At 43.3% G+C, this 20,913-nt stretch overlaps 1 protein-coding gene across 7 annotated transcripts in view; it reads right to left on the bottom strand.

Moving 5' to 3' along the window:
* The window catches only part of LOC128879363 (cGMP-specific 3',5'-cyclic phosphodiesterase-like), a 67,555-nt gene that overhangs the window by 40,110 nt on the left and 6,532 nt on the right, over positions 1 to 20,913 (bottom strand). For 3 of the 7 annotated variants that reach the window (XM_054128455.1, XM_054128442.1, XM_054128448.1), the window contains exon 1: positions 2,442 to 3,040. The exons of 2 other annotated variants lie outside the window; for them this stretch is intronic. The gene's annotated coding sequence lies outside the window, so the exon portion shown is untranslated. Of the gene's footprint in view, positions 1 to 2,441; positions 3,042 to 20,913 lie in introns of those variants that run through there. 2 more of the 7 variants (XM_054128463.1, XM_054128488.1) reach the window with 1 other exon arrangement.

Genomic DNA, 20,913 nt, shown 5'->3' with positions numbered 1-20,913 from the left:
TAGCATGCTCCAAGTGGGGTATGGAGTTGGCTAGAATCCGTAATCTGGCGAGGGGTCATTGTTAGCATAGTAGGTTCCACGAGCAGAGACAGAGAAGATGGAAGATTGACTTAGGTTAGAAGGTATCCTATAACACGGGATGGTTATAATCAATCTTCGTAATGCCTGCGAGTAAGCACAAGGACCATGGGTTAATTGACACTGATGATGACGAGTTTAAAAGACGATCCAACGTCTGGTTCTCACAGGATCCACCTCGAAGACGTTCGCACAGGAACGTCTTCTGGTAAGAGGATTATAAGCACACCATCAAACGTTGCGACTACATCATTTAATTACGTTTCAAGTTGATCGAATAACAGAGTACATCGCTTGCTCAGAGATTCTATTCATATCCTAGTATTCCAATAAAATTTCGCCTATCTCTGAAAAGAGGTTCGAAGGTTAGGGAGAAGGCGACTAGAAGGAGGAGGAGCTCGTGTCTCTCCGAAGAACTATCGATTGGCGTCAAGTATACCGTTGGATAGCGTGTAACGACATGGTGCACCATGGATGAACAAGAAACCATAGGCCCTCGTGACCTAGGGAAAGCAACCCTCCGAACTCTGCAACCCTTTCTGTCTCAATCATTCCATGCAGCATCGACAACCTTAAGGGTGTTCCTTCATATAAACTCACGCAAAAATGTGGTATTTTTAGGATTTGTATTTCAGGGATATCATTCGCAATTTTAAGAGTACTTTTCACCTCTGAAATATGAATATCGGCCAATATGCAAAAATACGTGTCTAATACTTTTCAGTGCTCTACCTCTATACCACGTTTCATTAAAATCGGCGCGTTGGGTAACGTTCCTTGTAAGTATCGAGCAAGGATAACGGTCATCGTGTCTCGACGCAATCAACGCAATCGCACACGCGTCCCAGAGAGGGTTAGCTATTCCTAGCAGTCGATGTATCGACACGTGCTTCGCATGCCAGTGAAAAACCTGGCCGTGCGAACGCGACTTTCACGCCGTGAGCCAAATCGTCGATCGTCTTCCCATCGTTCGATACGTTAGGTAAACAAGCAGTTTCTTCCACCACCTCTTCTAGTCTCTGTCCCTCGATAAGATATCGGAGAACCAAGAATCTCGGCCTAGGAAGAGAAATAAAAACGGGCGGGAACAAAGAGAGCGGCCTTTGTTCCCCGCGACCTCGATTTTTAAGCAAGACTTTTTTTCAGCTTACGGAGCAGCAATTATAACCGCGTGGCAAGAGCCGCCCTCAAAGCACATACACGAGAAAAAGGAGGAACGGACCATGCTAGCTCGTTTCCATGCTATCTGGGAGATTGTGCTCGGAGTCCGGAGATGGACTGAATATTATCGCGATAAGGGACAAACCTAAGGGACGCGACGAATGGAGAACGATTTATTCGATCTAATAGGTGACACTTTGTCATTGTTTTCGTACAAAAACATACTCATTTCGATGAGAATTGATCGTGACGTTAACAAGTAATTTACCCCTTTGCTGGAAAAGTTACAACAGCGTTCTCCAATTGAAACAAGAACTGCTCCAAAACCAATGCGTTGTACGCGTTTTCTTTCAATGTAATCTATCATTTTCTTTCATTTATAAACTTCTTTTTTTTCCTTTCTATCCTTCTGCACCTCGAGCTTGCACCAAAGTCTGTAGAACCAACGTTTCCCTTCCACACTCCCCTTGTAACAAATTCGTTTGAATAGCTACTCAACGAAACAAATATCACCAATTAATTACTATACTGTACTCGTTAGTACTTAATACTGAATATTCGTACATCTCTGATTCGAGCAGCGTGCCACGAGCACTTCCGTCAACAACGAGAGACCTGACGCTACACAGGCGCAACTGCGCCCTAAGCTTTCGTAGCTTCGATGAAAACAGTTGCTTCTCTCGATTCGAACGCACCGTGAAAAATGACCAATTTTCTAAGCCCTCAGAATCAGAAACTACATAAATTTTCAAATGTGATCTCTACGCTATCTCTTCGCTTCGAATAAGAGCTAAATTTTTAATCGATTTCAGAATATTATCACTCGACGATTGAACACATCGATAGATAAAATAAACCAACGAGTAGAAAAACACACAAGAAACTTATCGAACTAGCGGTACGATCTGAATTCGTCAGCGATACTCGATAGTCATAGCGCCAAAGGGTTAAAACACTCCGATCGCACATCCTACGTATATGAATAACCGAAGAATCGATGCAACAGAAATCCGACACTCGACAACTAATAAAAACTGCATGACACTTTGGACGTTGGCGCACTTCCGACGATTAAAAGAAGATCGTCGATCGAGCTCCTTCGCGGTGGGGGCTGATAAATCACGTTTTACGAGTGGCGTCACATCGGGTTGTGTCACATGTGCGAATTTGTCCAGGGGAGACGAGCGGAGAATCCTCGATACCTTTTTTATAAGGGCGTTGCGGGGTCTGGCTGTGGTCGGGCGAGAATTTCTAGCCAGCGAGAGGAACGAGACGGGGTAACGCCCGCGCACAGATCTCGTAGCTGGTTCCGCACCGGGACGAGCCTAGGAGCTCCCATAACCGCGTGTCACGGGCAACGGGATGGCCCCCGGGCCCCGAGGCCCGGTGCCCCTGGTGGCCGCGAGCACGAGGGCGCCTCTCGTCGCGTTCTTCCTCTGTCGCGCACGTTTTCGTACGGTGGCGTCTGTGACGAAATGAAAAGAAAGAAAAAAAAAAAGGGGACACCTTCCCTCCCGAGAGAGAGGACGAAACCGGGAAGCGAAACGTCGCTATCACCGTCAATGCACGCCGGCCGGCCGCTGTGCATGCACTGAGGCACTGCCACTGGGTTCGAGCGACTTTCGAGCTCGGCCTCCCTCGGTAGCCTCCGTTCTTGCTCGGCCCCGCTCGCCGCCTGGCCACGCTTCCCGGTCAGGCTGCCCCGAACCATGGATGCCAGATTGGAGACGTCACTCACGGGGAACACCCCCCACCACATACGTAACCAACCCACGGGCCGCCAGCTCGCTGCTTCGGCCGCCTTCGGGAACACGAGAGAGAGAGGCCGGATTATCGGAGCCGTTTCTTCTCGGGTTTGTATCGCTCAAGACTAATTTGGGGGTTGTTCGATTCGGAAAGAAATGACGATTTCGAGGGGGAAGGAGGGGAATCGATTGCTCGAGAAATGTAGTCAAACGAATGCGGTGACGATTTGGAAGATTGAGTTTGTCGAGGGTGATCATGTGTTGGGTATAGTTTGATATCTTCGAGGTTTGTCAAAGGGTTCGAAGGAACTGATGAAGTTTCAGGTACGAAGGATCGATCGTTGCTTGATCCGAAGTGCAGGCAAACGGTATACGTCTACGGTCGGTCGTTTGCTCGTGTGTATCGCCGAAGGAGAATATCCCTGGAGACGAATTGGGTCAGACGTTATGGTTAGCCGTCGTTGGTATAATAGAATTACCCGCCATTGGCGTCGTGTTTTACCTACTCGTACAAACCAACATCTAAGATTGTCATTGTTCGTTTTAAATTTCCCATATACTTTAGCCAACTAGACTTCTAACACGATGTATACCTCGATCATTTGCCCCTGCATCGTAAACAAAGTTGCAAACCAGCAAATGAGAGAATTGCATATGAAACCAGCTCCCTGTAAAATGACCATATTCCAATCTGCCAGCAATTTGAACGAGACAGACCTCGGTCTCCGTCCCTCTCGTCTGGCCGATGTTACCCGAAGCCTCGAGCTCGCGTGGGTGTGTGTACGATTGCCACGCGTGGTGGGGGAAACTCTCCGTCGACGTTCGTTTCAAATCTGGCATCGCTGCCCCCAGCAGCCGCCGCTGCGAGCCATCAACGAGAAGGGCCCTCACTACGCGTCGAGCTCTCGTCGCGAGTGGCCGCCGAGCGATGTGATCGGGTCGACGCCGGTGCTCCGATACTGTTCTCTCTCGCGAAGAGAGGGAACACGTACGCGAGGAGAGAAGATCAATAACGGATCCCTCCCTCTCTTTCCGTCGCGCGTACGCGGCCGCGACGTACCGCTACGTATTTACACATGCACGTCGTGCGAGTCTTTCTTATTACGGTACCCCCTCCGGAGGAGGTAAGGGTGGCCACCTCGAAGGGTGCGGGCAGGAAGAATTTCGCGGTCGTAAGACGGCGTGTAAAAGATGGCCTCATTTATTGATCCTTTACGGATTTTATTCGAGTGTCGCCTCTAGCGATACACCAGCGACGAGGGGTGGGATGGGATTGGGTGGAGGGGTATTTATTTATTTATTTATTTATAGGAAGGGAAGTTTGCGTGGATTAAACGTTGCTAAGATGAACGAATGCGCTGGGTATCTTGCACTAGAAATCACTCTGCTTTAACGCAGTGGCTTCTATGATACACGATGGAGTCGGGTAAACAGGCCTGGTCACGCTAGGGAGGAAGTAGGGGATGTAGACTTTAATGAAAGTTTGCGCAAACTTGCGTTGGTTTCCAACGAAAATCGTAAAATCGAGAAACTGCGATTTGAGAGTAATTTTTGCTGTGAGAATCTCTCTCTCTGTTCCGAAGTATTCGGCAGGGTAAAGATAGTAATCGCTGGGAATAATGGCAGGGCGATAAGGGAAAGACATGGCCTTCGTTATTAGGGTATAAATTAGGGGATACGTAACGTCGACTAATTCTTAACGTTCGTTTCTATATGTCATTTTCTGGTAATATCTGACCGTATTTGCGTTACACTGCTTATGTTAATAATCTATCTACCCTGATGTTAAAAATGTCCAAAGCTTGATCATCCTTGATAAAGCCTTCATTCATACCGTGAAGGTACCGCGTCATCCTGTACGATCAACCAAGTAAGATGAAATATTTTTACACCCATCCCGAATGTGTGGGATGGAATATTTTTGCACTGGTTACAAATGTGTCGTACGTATATATATTGCATTTTATGAACGAAAATAGACAGGCAAGGTCGGTGGACGATTTTGAGTGGCTACCAACGTCTATCTAAGTTTCTAAAGCCTTAACGAACGAATAAAGAGTCTTTCCTTTAATTACGAATGAAAACATACTTTGAAATCATAAATATGAGAATATTAGAATTCAAAGAAATTCGAAAGTTTATTTCGAGCCAATGCTCATCGAGATTTCACCGAGTCCAAGAAAAGTCTTTTCGAAGAAACGTGCTTTAAACTTTCGAGTTGTATTTTTTGACCCGCGTTCCCTTCTACGAGTTATACAACTTTGTTAAATCTTCGAATATCGCCATAAAACTCGAAGGACGTAACTTTGAAATCTTAAGCGCTGTGAAACTATAATTAATGAAAAAAAAAAGTCGATTTTTTATGCAAACAGACCAGAACCCTGCCTTAATTGGGGATTATCAGGTCAATCTTCTGTCAATTTCTTGGGTAATCAATTGCACGAACTATCGGAAGAAGTTCCACTGGATGTTGCACGTCTCGCACAATTTATGCATCAGGGTGCATTTCAAACGAATATCCCGACAGTTCTCGAATGGAAGGATCTTCTAACGGATGGATAAATCCTGAGGAATCTGTTACCTGCTCGGCAAATTTATAATTTAGGAGCAATTTCAAATACATCTGCATTAAATTTATTAACATTATTCTTTTTGGATTTTTCTATTCGCTTTATCTACCTATCATAACGCAACCCACAGACGCCTTGCAACACAACTATCGTTATTTTCTGTATTTTTTCAGTTCGATACAAACGATGTAAAGTATTTTCGATATCCAGCATCGAGCGAACCACTCGCGGTGTATAGAGAAACCAAAAGTCGGATACGCGAAAAATCGTATTTGAATTTGTTTGAGCGATAATTTCATCCCCTTTGATAAAATTGAAACACAATATTTGATCTGGCCGTTGCGCAAACAGTACGACTGTTTTATCCCGTGGCCAGATTTGTTTCACAACGTTGCCCCCTCGCGAAGTACCCTTACTCCCACGAAGGGTGATTGTAGCGAACCGAGATATTTATACCTCTGTTGTAAACCAAGTTATATTTTATTCGACGCTCGAAATTTTTGTCTAAATGAAGATTGCGACCATTCGCGCGACCCAGATACTAGAATCAATCTGTATACCCGTTAAATTCGTATCGATGCGTGCGCCAACCTCTGGGTTCTTCACCGATACCAGAGACAAACGGATGTAAAATCGATAAACGTTTCCGGTTCCATGACGGAAAACGTATTCACAATTCCCTGGGATTCGTGCATTTTTTAAATATAGAAATACTTTATACTAACGCAAGGGAGCTCAAATCTATGCTTTATTAATAAACAAATCCGTGGCTCGACATTGTGCTATCGAACAATGCGACTGCAATTATGGTCTGAAAGGTGACAAATTTGCCCTCCTTTCGCGTCCGTGGCGGCAAGGCAAGAGCGAAACATTCTAAGCGCCGAGAAATTCTCATTCGATCGTCCCTGGAAGAAGCGTCCTCATCAGTTCCCATAAGCGTGACCCTGAAAACCAGCGAGAACCAAGGTGAGATTCCCGCGGGGCCAATTGAGGATAGAGAAAATAACCGTGTGTTTTCAGCGTGTCCTCCTCCCCCGCGTCCTCTCCATAGCGACAATCCCAAAGGGAGAAAATCGGGCTGCATTATCGTGGGATTGCCCTTGCAGCTATAAAAAGACTTGACCCGTATTCTATGTTACGTTAAACCTAGCCAGCGCCATAGAAACCTCATTTTTTTTTCTCCTTCCTCCTTCAGGCTTCCTTCGCTGGTCGTTGCGAGACACTTTGCGCCGTAGTTGTCGCGATTCTTGAATACGTTTATAACGAGCGTACATTGGGACATGGATTCGCGCTGGTTAGGTGGATGAAAAATTCGAGACGATTCTACCGTATGTCTATGAATCCTATGCTAGGTTTGGGATTAAAGCACTCAGAAGTGCCTTTTAGAAGAAAATTCGGCCAGAACAAACGAATTTTGGTCAGTTTTATGTGCGAATGAAAGTGTTGAATAGCAAAGGAAACAAAGTGCATTTTCTTTGACTGAGAAGGCAGGAATAACGCACAAGCGGCAAACAGGATATGAGTTGTTTGCGGTGAAGGTGCTGAAAGAACTGTGCGGAAGTGGTTTACTGTGTTCGATACTGGTGATCTCAACCTTCGGGATCAAGAACGTCCCTAGACTGGGAAAGAACGCGCTCGTGTATTCAGGAATTCGACTAAGTGGTCCAAACATAGAATCAACGATTGATTACTGGCGTCTAACGCAAGCCAGCTCAAAGGTACATCTATTGTGACAGAAACATAGATATCAGTCTGTGCTCCATTAACAAACAAATTCGTGTTTTTTGTGTCCTTCGCCTGGGTAGCGAGCTATACAAAGCTGAAACTCTGTATAACGGTTGAATAAATCCGGGGATCCCCTTAATCTCAGTTTTCCTCCCGATCCCGTACATCTTCACCAACTACGGAAAAGAGGATTGCTCTAAGACCAAATAAACTTGGAGATTACCCAGCTAACTACGACTTTCATGTGCAGCGATATAGTGCTTGTTTGTCGAGATCGTGAAATATTTATCCTCGCAATTCCTCACCAAAATTCCTTCTAAAATTTTCTACTTCGTCTAGATAAGGTGATAGGATAAAGAAAAAGAAAGGAAATTCCACTTTCCTATCCCAAAGAAATCGATGGTGACCAAAGCAATAACTTTTCGTACCATTTTATACCGTTTCCCATTTTTCTAAAAAATCTAGATTCGTAGAGACAACAGCACTCTTTTTGGGGCATCCTGTACGCAGATCGCAGCGGGGTCTGATGGAACAGAAAGAGCCCGCGAGTGACCAGACGAGAGGTGCGATGGATAAGGGAAAGAGGAGAGGTAGACAGAATAGTTTCATAGCGCCTACGAGTGTAGGTGGAGACTGAAACGGGGGTGGTTGCAATTGCGGGGTCAACGACCGACAAGCAGTCGCCCCCGTTGAAGCCAACCCGCCAAACGACAGAGGTTCTCAGCTATCCACAACCTCTCGGCCCCGATACCCCCCTCTCTTTTTTCCCATTTTTATTCTTTGCGGATCAATTGTCCTCTTCACGGTATCTGTTATCAATTCGCGTCTCAACGGTCCCTCTGACGTCAATGGAACTGCAATTAAATTGAATTTCCCTGTCACAGTTGAAAGTTTCAAAACGAACGAGGTTTTCCTGCATTCCGCCCTGTTCGTTGAGTTTTATTTACAGGACAATCTGTTTTATTTTACGAACAGGCAAATTGCAGCCGAGGTTTTTTCTTAGGTACCGAGGAAGGTAGAAATTAATTGAGCAATTAGCGTGGATATATCTTTTTCTACCTATTACATACCACAATTCTGCAATCATTTAAGCGTTATCAGGTCCCTGTTATTCGCCTCACGTTCGTCTCTTTTCCTCGCGTCTGCAGCGATAAGTCAGCCAGGATGACGTGCAATTTGTTTCACGGAGAATTGGTACGGCAGTAGAATTCAGTGTCGGGACCGCCCACAGATATCGGATGGTTATTCCTCCCGAAGGAGCTATCCCGAAAAATCGCGAAATGGATAATCGATTCACGAGATTTCGGTGAATGAGCCGGGGATATTCAAATTGGGGCGTTCAATTTTGCATCGGGAATATTTTCCAGATACAAGGATCTCGTAGGTTGAAAACGCGGAATTGTCGGTGCGAGGAATTTTGTAAAAATCTTTTAGATATAAAATTAAGAAGGCGTTCAGAACGATAGTTACATCGATACCACCAGTGGTACATTCGCCATTTCGTTAAACCATACTTTCCCTTTAAACCTACCCGCGATAACAGCGGAACTTGCCCACCCTAATATTATCCGCATGACTTCTCACCTGTAAACACTGCGTCACTCATCCCAGTAAACACTGTGTCATCCGTGTCCCCTGTGAACCTAGCAGCATCCTAAGTTCTCGACACTTTCTAAACCCTGTCCCACAACCTTCCCTTTATCACCAAAACGTTCGAAACTCCCTGCAGTTTTTCGAATCCCAGATCTCGTTGCCGACTATATACGTTGTTTACATCGAAACCAACAAAAGAGTTCATTTTCGATATAGACATCGAGACTAGCAAAGCATTCGGTCCATTTCTATCCAGACATTCAAACTAGCGAACCACCCAGCCCGTTTCTATATCGACATTCAAACACTCGCCCAAGTACCAGTTCATTTCTGCATGCATATTCAATCGCTGTCTTTTCAATCACCGCATCGTTAGTATCAATTCACTCCACGGTTTGTATTCTTGCCAGTCGACTACCGCGTTTCTATTCAGGGTGTACGCTTTTGTTCGAAATTTATCTCAAGTGTTTAATTTCGCGGCCACCTATTACAATAACATCAATTTACAATACGAACATCGTGGCCCCGTTGGGAGCTCGATTTACTTGTAACCGCGTGCTTGTATCAACAAGTTAGCTGGCTGTCCACCTTTATTCCAACGATGTAAAACATGGTGTAAGTTAGAAACGAGGTCGTATATTTCCTTTTATCTCCTCAAAAAGGATTATCGTTCGACCCTTTTCAAGAAAATTTTGCCAGCCCTGCTATGGCGTCGCGAGCATTGTCGCACTCAAGCCGTCCAACAGCCCAGACAACGTTTGTATTCGTTACCATACAACGGCACTCGTTCCTTCGAGGCGTCGTAACAGTTTACCGTGGCTGGACGTCATTTGCATAATTCTGCGTCACTGGCGATCCAACTTCGCCAGAGGAGAATGAACCGAAACGGTGCAGCGGAACAAAATCGCGTAACGGCGTTGTCGCGGCAAACACGGGTAAAACTCCGTCCACGGCGAAACTCTGCGGGAGTTGATTAAACCATGCGTCATTCGAACATCGTATAATGCTATTAACAGTTGCGGGGCAAGTTTGCCACCGAGCGAAAGAAAAATCGGTTGGCCGGGAAACGCGGAGATGGGGTGAACAAAAGTTGTCCGATTGGAATTTACTGATTTCTTGTTTTTTTGGATCTTGAAATTCGGAGCATAAATAAATTAAGATAATTTCGTGCCGATGTTATATTTACTTTATTATTATTATTTTACTAATAATATATTACCGTATTATTTATAAAGTAAACGTAACATTGGCGTCCTATAGGAGGGTGCCTTTAAGTGTCTGGTAGGACAGGTGACCCTAGGGGTGCGAAGGGTTAACCCTCTTTGAGCTCTGAAGTCACATGTCCCTTACGTACACTCTTCACATCTGATTTAATCCTGTTATCGATACGTACTAAACGTGATCTAGTCGTGACAGACCACCCTTTAAGGAACCCCTCGATACAAAGCGACTATACATTCTGAAGATCGCCAGTTTAAAACCTCCCCCGTATCGTTAGCGTACTTTCACCCTAGCCTGTACCGGATTTTTTTGTTTCTTTCAAATGAATACGCGCGGCAAGAGTTGGATGCAATCCCCTTCCATTCGTCGTCTACTATTCGAATAAAATTCTGTCCATCGCTGAAGCCATCAACCAAAGGTAGACTCCTGCCAGGGATGGTCCGCCATGAACGCAGGGGACAGGGGTGGTGGTAAAGGTGTTCCTGGGAACTGCGCGCGCACCTGCGTCGCCAGTCGTGCTCCAGAGGCTGGGAAGCCCCCGGGATCCATCGAGCCTTACGAGCCCATTATACAGGGTTATATACTCGTCGACGCGTACACCTCACTGATTTCATACTCTTCCACGCTTTCGCGCATTTCGCGCCCTGAACACTACGGTCTGTGTCACCGTGCAGGATGTATTTATGTTTATCGTGTAACGATTAACGCGACGCCCCGTGACGCGGTGCGCATGCCAAGGAATCGTTGAGCGATATCGCTGACATCCGTAAAGATCAAACCCCGTCCCTGATCCGGATATCGCGATCGGATATTTCGCTGACGTTGCCCTGGATGTATGACGGGACGATGAAAAGAAAAAAAAAAAAAGTAACCCTTTTCTCGAATAAAAATAAAACGGGTGTTTCCTGTCGACGACGGTGAATTTACCTTCGAATATCAATGAAAATGGGAGAGCTTTGTAATTCAAATTAATATTAATATTTGCAATTTTTATTGAATTCGTCTCCTAACCTTGGTCTAACCCCTCTAATCCTATGCCATGAGTGTACGTTTCTAGATTACCTTGAGTGGACTGAAATTAAATAATTTAGACCTGGGGGTCGATTAAAGACCTTACCACGAGGCTTAACGTATTTAACACACGGTACGTTGACTCGAACGAGAGAAATTATGAGTTGCTTTTTCACAGAGAATCAAGAGTGCGAGAGTACGGCACCCCTTCTGAACGGGTCAACAACGAGTAATTGCGATAAATACCTGACGAAGAATTTCCTTGAGACTTAACTGCAGATTCGTCCTAAGATTTCACGACTTACCTGGAACGAAAAAGAAACATGAATTAGCGACAGAGAAGTTTGGTATTAGTGAGGTCGGGGTATCGTTTACGACATTTTCAGTTGTGGACGTAATTCTTTTACGTCACATTATTCGAAAACTTAGTTTCGTATTTTATTATAAACAAAATAGAAGTCTTGCAGGAGCTCTTTTTCGCATATGTTCATTTACTCTATTGTACTACTACGATACAATAAAGACGTAGAATAAATAGGCAAAACAGAATAAAATATACGTCCTTTGCCAGTGCATTGTTTGAGCAGAGTGCGGTAATATACGAGGGCGCAGTTATTACTGTAACGAATGCAGCGTCCGTATATAAATGTACCTCGCCACGTATAGTATAACACACGAGCATCGATTATTAAATTATCTTTCGTGTAAATCAGTGCGTTTCGCAAGCGCTGAACCGTCTCGTAAATCAGAGTAAAATGCTAACTAACCCGCTTCGTGCGAGTTCTTTGAGTCGCAGGGGTGCTATAATCAAAGGAATAATCGCGTATACATAATCGTGTATAGGTTCAGTATTCGAGTAACTTAAAACATCGCAATACTTGTTAACGTAAATTCAAATTTCTCAATGATACCTTCCACTAATTCTCATCTCAGCTGCTAGCAGTCATCTATTTCTACTCGACGCCCCATCTCTAAATTCCAGGCCTCGTTTTCATACTGATCCTCTCGTTACCTTCCCTACAAAATTCCCTATCTCTCAACCTAATCTGCTTTCCCCCAAAATCTTTCATCTAATGTTTCAGGCAATTTTTCTTCGTTTCTTTCATCCGGTCCAAGTAATATACAAATGGGATTAAACGTTATTTCGAACATGATAATCTATGCTGAATATATTTTCTGGAACGACCCGAGATAGTATATCTGGTATATGAAAACTTTAGGTATGCGTGTAATCGGTACGTTTAATATTATAATTACAAGAGAAGTCGACAGCATTCCGACAAAGTTGTTAAAAGCCACACGTCAGCATTGCCTTGGAAGTTTCGCGTGCCAAACGAAATAAATAGTCCCTGAAGAAGTTAAAGGGGAACGTGGTACTACGCGTAAGGGGAACGGGGACTGTCCGACTATAGCGTCTAACTCGGGACAACGTTCCTTCCAAAGCCTGATCTCTCATTCTCCCGTGGAATTTGTCAAAAGTGTTCCGTGACTTTCAACTATTTCTACTTGAATCAAAATCGTTTAAATATCAACCAGCAGAGTTGATCGTTTCCCTATTACGCTCCGTACCGCTACATTTTCATTTTGCACGCGTCCAAAAAATATTCAAACCCCTAAAGCGAGGGAAATTTTATTCGTTTCGTTCCTGAACAAAGGAACTGTCTCTTTTCGAATGAAATACGGGCCACTGGTTGAAGGTTAAATCCACTGGAAAAGTTTGGAAAATGTTGAATTAGAAAATGTCGAAGAAAGGACGAAAGACGTCGAGCGAAATAAAACAAGAAAAAGTAACTCTGCTCTTTTCGCTGTCTTTATCGATGTACATCTTTACTTTCCGTGCGAAACGTCTCTCGCGTAGTTTCCCTCTTTCCGAGACTTCCTCGCGATGGCTTTAGCATTTCCTTTGTCGTCGCCGGCTTTGAGAAACCAGTTTCCACGACCATCTTAATTCCCGCGTTGCCTTCCCAGAGTAAACATATCGAACCCCCACGGCGGCGTACTTGACATTCCAGCCAGTTCTACACGTTTCGATTTTATACAGCGATACGTGATATTTAAGGATTATTAGACTGTGGACATTTATGCATTTGCACACGTTTCGTAGGACGTAGTAAACGAGTGAAAAAAATGTGGGGAAGTTGATGTACTGTACAATTAAATTAAATTGAATTAAGAAGCCACAAATCAATTGAATCGTATATTCGAACATTATATCCTTATATTTCACACGTGTTACTTGTATAATTCAACGGATTTTAAGTGGACAAACATCCGCAGTTTAACGATTTCATTAAACGGATGCTTCGAAGTCTAATCACCGTGGCTCTCGCATTACAAGCACGACGCTCGATTATTTCTTCATCAAGATTCTCATTCTTGACATCGATCCAAGCATACCGTGTCGAAAGACAGCTCGATGTGTGTCAGTGTTACGTAATAAATTAGAAAGAAAAAAAAAACGATACAGCTACTTATATATACACTATATATCACACTATAAAAGTAAAATTAAAAATAAATGTTGAAATATTATATCGAACAGCGTGCAGATGTAGTTCTCGAGCACTCTCTAATGCTAGACTCGTTACCCTAATGTTCGGTATCGTCGATGTTGACTTACATTCCGTTAATACGCGAAAGACATTAATTAAATGGCTCGACGGTATCGTTCACGCGACGTTCCAGTATAAATATTCGTATTACGATGTTAAATTCTTTCATAATATCGCTCGACCATGAGACAACGCGATTAATCAACGTGGACGCGAGTAAATCACTTTTAAGCCACAGCTGGTCGCCAACGCTTCGGGCGTAATACTAATAATAAATACTAACAAACAGCAGTCACCTCGCGACTGAAAATGTTGCATCGATTAATGTGTTTTTCAAATTTATTTTTAAACCCAAGAAATATTTCTTTGTAAATGTATGTACAAAAGTTTGAAATCGGCACGTCTAATAATCTTCAGTCTAAAAAATTTCAAATACGATTCAATGTTCAGATCTCGAGAGTCTGCTTGTCCGAGTCCCAAAAAACCAAGGACCCTTCCTAACCCTTATCAACCACTTTTCCCTTTAGAAAACCCTTTACAATAAAACTAGTCATAGAAACATTCCAAAACGCGCCGCGGCACGGAATCGTGGTATACACAGCAGCGACACGCAATGACCGAGTACACGTCCACGTTCGAACGTCCAGGTGACGTCACCCGACAGGTAATAATGTTAAGTAATATTTACTAACAGACAGGACCGACCTCGGGGCCTCCGAGGACCCTCTACGAATCGTTCCTCAGGGTGTCTCGCCGAGGGCGCAGCCGCCATCAACTAAATTATCCGCGAAACGGTCTCACGCAGTTCAAGAAGAATTTGGCATCCGCACAAACGCGTCTCCCGAGTCGTTTTTCAAACTGTCGCATTCCGGTGGATTTATATTAGAAGGTTGCGTCGATTTATCTCGCCACGAGGCGGCAACCACCAGACACGTCATCAACGATAAAAACGCGAAAATCGCGTGATTTTATTAATACTCTTCTCATATTTTTCGACCAACGCCCAACAGCTATGCGGTGACTAGGATGCTGAACGCTTTGTGGGAGTGAACTTGTCTAAATCGGACCGTTTTCGACGTTTTCTCAAAGTAGAAGGGCGGACATTTGTGTCGGACGTGCGCGAGACATGTGCTCGCGTCAGCGTCTCCCTTGACGAGCAGAAATTACAATAACGTATCGATAAGGTCCATGTCCGATCGCCGAAAGGAAACACGAATGAGTTACTCCCCAGGAGTTTCGCGTGAACGAATATCGACGAGCCAACTCTGAATTTAATTAAGGCCTAAATTAAGAAAAAAGTGTTGCTGGAAATTGCTAATATTGATTATTTTTTAATTAACGTCCGACGCCTCGCTCTGTTTACGTCGTGCATGATATCGAAGGCGTATGGGATACGTGAAAGCCATATAAAGAGCATAGGCTGTAATAATGTTTCCCAAGCGGAATGTTTCATTCATAAATTCTAGTTTTCAGAATTTTAAGACAATTTTACACGCGCGTTTAGCGTCTGAAAAATTAAGATCGAGATAAAAGAAATGACATATACCCTTCGGTCGATTAGACACGATATTTTGTTATTTAAAATGAGGATAACGTGGAAAAATGTTATTTTCCTCGCGTTAAATGAGTACATATACTTAACGATTTGATTTCACGGGAATGCTATAAGCGTACTAAGTATAAACTCGTGCTATAAACTTTATGAGGCGAGGAAACGATATACTCGACGTTTTCTTATCTTCGGCACTTTTCTTCGAATTGCCCACTGTTACGATTCAGCTAATCCGAGAAACAATAGTTCTCTTGCGTAACTTGTTACTTTCGGTGGCATACTTTCGCCTGTTAACAACGACTGATAGCATTCCGTTATCGTAAATAATGAGGATCGAACCAAGGCTCAGTTGTATCATGGAACGAGTTCTTTATTTTACCCAAAAACTCGACGAAACTAATATGGAATTACGAGACAATGGACGAAGCACAGTGTATTCAGGTCGCAATCGAACATTTTCAAATGTCTCACTTCGTATTTCGTTCATGCATCACAGAACGAATTCAAAGTATATCTTAACTTCGGAAAATATCATTATCGTACGTTTCAATTAATAACGTTTACTGTTTTCGATGACTGCGCATTTCTCAGCGGAGTGATTATAATGGGACATCGTGTACATACATCATGTCGCTGTTTCAACGCGCTGACAAGTGACGAATACTCGAAATTCAGTTTCGGAGCCAAATAACCTATCGCGAGTGTCTTGTTTGTTCGCAATGACCTCTTTTTCTTGTATATAGTACAAGTGATAAAGATCTGCAGTCTGATTATCAGCATTGAATGCATGGTACTGGTCGATCGACAACGCAACTGGCAACCCTCGTGATTCTCACCCTTCGCGTTATCCGCTCCGCTTTAACTCGCTCCCCGCGACTCTCCCCTTGGCTCCCTCTCTTTCTGGCTCTCGGCAAACTCCATGAATTCCAGTATATCCTCATTGTACGGCACCCCTGCGGCTTCTTTACGGGGTTACATACCGCAAAGTCTAAAAACGCATTAACAGCAAATGGTATCGTCGCGTAAACTCGTTTCCAACACCCACGCTCCGCAGCGTCGGTGATACGGTTGTAAGTGGCCGCGGGAAACGGACGTGTTTCGTCGATTCTTGGCCAAATGGAAGCTATTTTACGACTGCTTGTACGCCACGGGGAAAAATATCTCGAATTCTCTGGTAACACGCGCTCCGGAGTGTATCGTAAACCATGGGGCGTAAATCCAGAGGCGAATGCAGCTCGTAAAAATAATAATAAAAAAAAAAGAAAAGGAAGGAAAGGTTCGCGTAAACGTTAATCCGATCTGTCTCTTTTTTCAGGTGTTTTCATGCGACTGCACGCGCGGACCATTTGTCCTGTACGTGTTTCATTGCATCGTTTACACGGTGAACTATCGTTGGGCGACATGCCGGGTGTAAGGGACTCGAGTAACTTTTATTTAATAACAATATAACGCGAGTGGCAGAATTCTAAATATAACGTGGCTCGCAACAAAGGTTCGAAGGGTAACTACTGGAGAAATGGCGTGACCTGGACGCTAACGGAACTCGGAATGACCTTTCGACGGGGTAGTTTTCAAGTGTGTATATGTCAAGGTGCCGAGGGGGGAGGATGACCCCAGCCCTTGGTCAATAGGCGAGGTTGAGACAGATATTGCGCGTAATAAAGCTTCGGCCATCTTCGCGAGTAATGCGTTTCGTAGACGAGATGTTCGATCTCTTAATGATTTAGGCTGACGATAAGTAACGGCTCGATTGATAATTAGAGGAGAAGTAGAAACCTACGTACATTCTGTCCTCTTAAGCTCGAATAAATTTCCGATAGTTTCGATTAGAATCAATTTGGTCAGAGTAAACTTTAGTTTCCTTTTAGTATTCGCGACGTTCCCATGGGTGCTACCCATGGAACATGAAACCAATAACCCAGGAAATTTATAAGCCGTTGCCATGAACTGTAAGCTCATGGTATTTCATTAACGATGATCATGGAGTAGATAAATTCGGTGCATATGACACCAAGTATCGTGGAATCCGATAAGTACCTGACGTATATCGTAGGTGACAGAGGTGATAGGTGTTTGGAAGGTACCAGAGGTATCCTACAAGTTCTGGGGGATCCTGAGTGTCTTGAGAACGAGATCCCGTGCACCTCAAGGATATTATAGGGACCTCGGTCTCTCGAGGATGCTGCGAACAATAGAGTCCCGAGAATTCACTATAATTTACTGTAATTTTCTTAAAAACTCATAGATGTATTCTTTCGACGCTTGTTGCGGCGAAAGACGGTAATTGAAATTGGCCGAGCTGTATCTTCGAATGTGGTTTTAATTACGTCTCCGCGCGTATGTTCCTCGCGTGTCTAATTAATGCATAACCGAGCGAACTCGCACACAACGAGGGGAAACGTTGACTGCGTTCGCGACGGAAGAGGTATCTTTAGAACCAGACGAAAGACGATATCATCGAGTGGCTTCGCGCAAACAAAATTAAACGCTCCTGACATTTTGATTATTTATTTAATACAGGGAGCTCTAGCTACACGTTGCGCGTCGCTTAATATTCATCTATTCAAATATATTCGCTGGTTTATCCTCGTTATTTATCGTAATTTAAAATTCAAAGTAATCGTTTCGGCGGAAATGAAATCAGGTCTAACAAGCAGGTACGTGTTCTTACACCGACGTCGTTTTAATTCCAGATGAAGAATCAAGAGTATTCCCTTCGAGAGCCTTTCGTTTGTTATTCAGGAGCTTCTATTATCGATGTTGCGGAAATCTTGAGGCATTTTTTATATTAGAACCTTCTTTCAGTTCGCTCGAAAGTATCGAAAGAATCTCCGAATGCAATAAATGAAATTGTAGCATTTGACGATACTTTTTGGAAAATAAATACCAGCCATTCCGTGGCTGAAAAATTCGTCCAAGCGATTCCACGGGTAAGTCGATAAACGGTAGCCATCGTGAAACGGAGACACTTTATCGAACGCAACGGGGGACCTACTCAAAAAAAGAGTGGCCAGGCTGGAAGCCTCGTTAAGACGCGTTCGAGACGGTTTGGGGATGGAGGGACGCTGCTTTCCCATTTCCTTCGTCTCATGATTTGCCATCAACGGCGCCATCTTGAAAGCACTTTAAACCAATTTATTAGCTTCGTTTTTAATCACCCTACCGGGACGTTCGGACCGTCCACGAGGAGAAGAAACGACACCCTCAAGTGCCGTTAGGAAAGAAATTAAAGGCAAGTCCTTCGATCGTGAAAATATTTCTTCTTCGACGACTGCGTCCTTCCTATCCGTCCTGAATAAAGAATTCCACGAAACGTTCCAAAGGACTCGTTTTCGAAATTACCTAGCCACGATTAAATCCGAACTATTTCTGTTATTATAGGAAATCGTTCTTTCCACTCACGTAAAAATGGAAGAATTCTACGATTAATTCCCGAGAACGTGTCGTTGGAAAATCGAGCTACTTTGCGTTACTTGTAGTGCGACCTAGCATAGTTCCTACGTTAGCCTAATATTAACAGTGCTACAAATTGCACTATGCGCGACAGATTAATACATATATTTGACCAGAATCCAGTCGACGGTGTTTCGTGACAAGGCAAGCCGGGGCAATTGCGTTTTCCCAGTAAATGTAGTCAACGATCAGGGAAACGCACCGAATCCCTTTGATCTTGGTATTGACAAACGAGCCTGCTTTGGCAACAAACATTCCCCAGATTTCATTGCGCGAGCTCTTGAGCACGCGAACAATAAACGGACCATAAGCCGGCAGCATCAAGCCCCGAGATAACCAATAAAGCCACGAAAATTAATTTACCGCGGATGAAACTTAGTCAATCGTCGAATAGCTAACCATTTTCGTACCTGTGTCCGATACACAAAATTACCATGTTCGGTGCATTGTTTAACAAAATCTTTCCTAAATTTGTTACGCAACGACAGGGTCCTTGTACTTTGTTTATCTAGACGTTTTGTGCATTTCTGGTACGGATAATTGCTAGATCTATAGTCAGACCTCATTTAGAGCATACATCCATTACCAGACACCCCATACATACGGCCCGAATTATTACTAGAGGGAGGACAGCATAAATTCCGTGGATTTGGAGCTTATAAGTTGTATAATATGTCTTGTTTAGATTTCGAATATAGCCCGGTATTAAATGACTCTAACACGATGACACTGGCTGATCTAATAATAGCTGATTCAACGCTCCTGGTTAAGTTTGTTAATGGACAGAAAAGTAGGTCGCCTATAACTTTTCCACTTATATGTATTATCTAGACTTTTCACGAAGTGACTAACGAAATTAGAAAACTAAATTAAATATAAATCGTGCGGTTCGATTAACCCTATTATTTTGTTACTTTCTGCGACAACCGTGACGGCGAGATTGCATTGTCTTTCGAAGAAGACGCTTTTCTACGCTTTTAATACAATTTTAAGGCACGATGAACCTTAAAATCACCTTGATGGACCTAATTTCAATCTGAGAAATGGATTTTATTTATTTCATTCCGCCGCGCCAATCCTATTAGCCCCTTGACGTTCGTCGTAATAAACACAATTTTTCCTTTTCCAAAGGGAGCAATCTAAAGAAAATCTGGGCTTGAAAAATACCTTCCTTCAAGAATGAATCATAAAATTAAATTTGCTTGGCTTTCCCTTGCCCGCCACTTTATTAATTAAATGTTTACTTCCGAAAAATCAACCCTGTGCAGTAAAACTCCACACGAGTCAGCATATTTCTATTTTAAAAGTCAATTTCCAGATAAAAATTGCTTTGGTTCGCGCGTATTTTTAATCAGAAACGAAGATCTATTTAAAATTCGCTGATCGGTAAATCTAAACTCTACCGTAATTCTGTTAAACAATCCTCTATCTATCATTAGCCTATGCGCCGAGAAAATGACTGGCAAGCATTGTTAAGCTTTATCCGTTCACCTTTTTCTAGGGAAAGTTTACGTAAACTGCGCAGCGATGGAAAGGAGGATAGGACAACAACGGAGTGCTGTTTGCATGCATGCACAACTTTTTTCAAGGGGCTCGGCTTTGAAACGTCCGAAAAAAATTGGAGCAACGATACACCGAGGAATTTCTTTCACTCGTTCGCCACCGATAAACAAAATAGGCTCTCCTTTGGTAAATATCTGAAAAACTGTTTACACTTTTCCTCTTTGCCTTGCTGCGTATTATTCCAGTGACTGTGGAAATTTTGTGTACATTTCAAACATTTTCTGGGTTATGCCAACACCAACGTTTTTTCAGCGTACATATTTACCAGGTTCCAGTATTTATATCATATTTCGTTTAATTTACTCGTTTAACGAGTTTATTTTATATATTAAAACAAACGAGGCTTTTATTGAATAATTGCATTGGTAATTTATATCGCATGCAACTCTGGGACAATAAAGAATATTACTACTATGATTGCTAGTATGGAATGAATTTAATTAAGAAGCAAATCCCGAAAATATCGAAGTTGAAAGTATTGAAATTTCTACTTTTCAAGTTAGAGCGAAGATCTCGATATATGGTTATTGCTGCAATATGGCAGACTAACTAGAATTGGCAGAATTTAAAGAAACTCGTGACCGTGGGTAGATTGGCTGTAATTAACAGGGAATGCACGTTGTACGAAACTCGTTGAGATAATTGCGTTACGTTGCAAAAATTAGTACACCGTATACCCCGATGAGTGC

This window comes from Hylaeus volcanicus, chromosome 1 (assembly GCF_026283585.1).
Source record: "Hylaeus volcanicus isolate JK05 chromosome 1, UHH_iyHylVolc1.0_haploid, whole genome shotgun sequence".
NCBI classification, from domain to species: Eukaryota; Metazoa; Arthropoda; class Insecta; order Hymenoptera; family Colletidae; genus Hylaeus; species Hylaeus volcanicus.
This window is presented reverse-complemented; position numbering and strand designations above follow the sequence as displayed.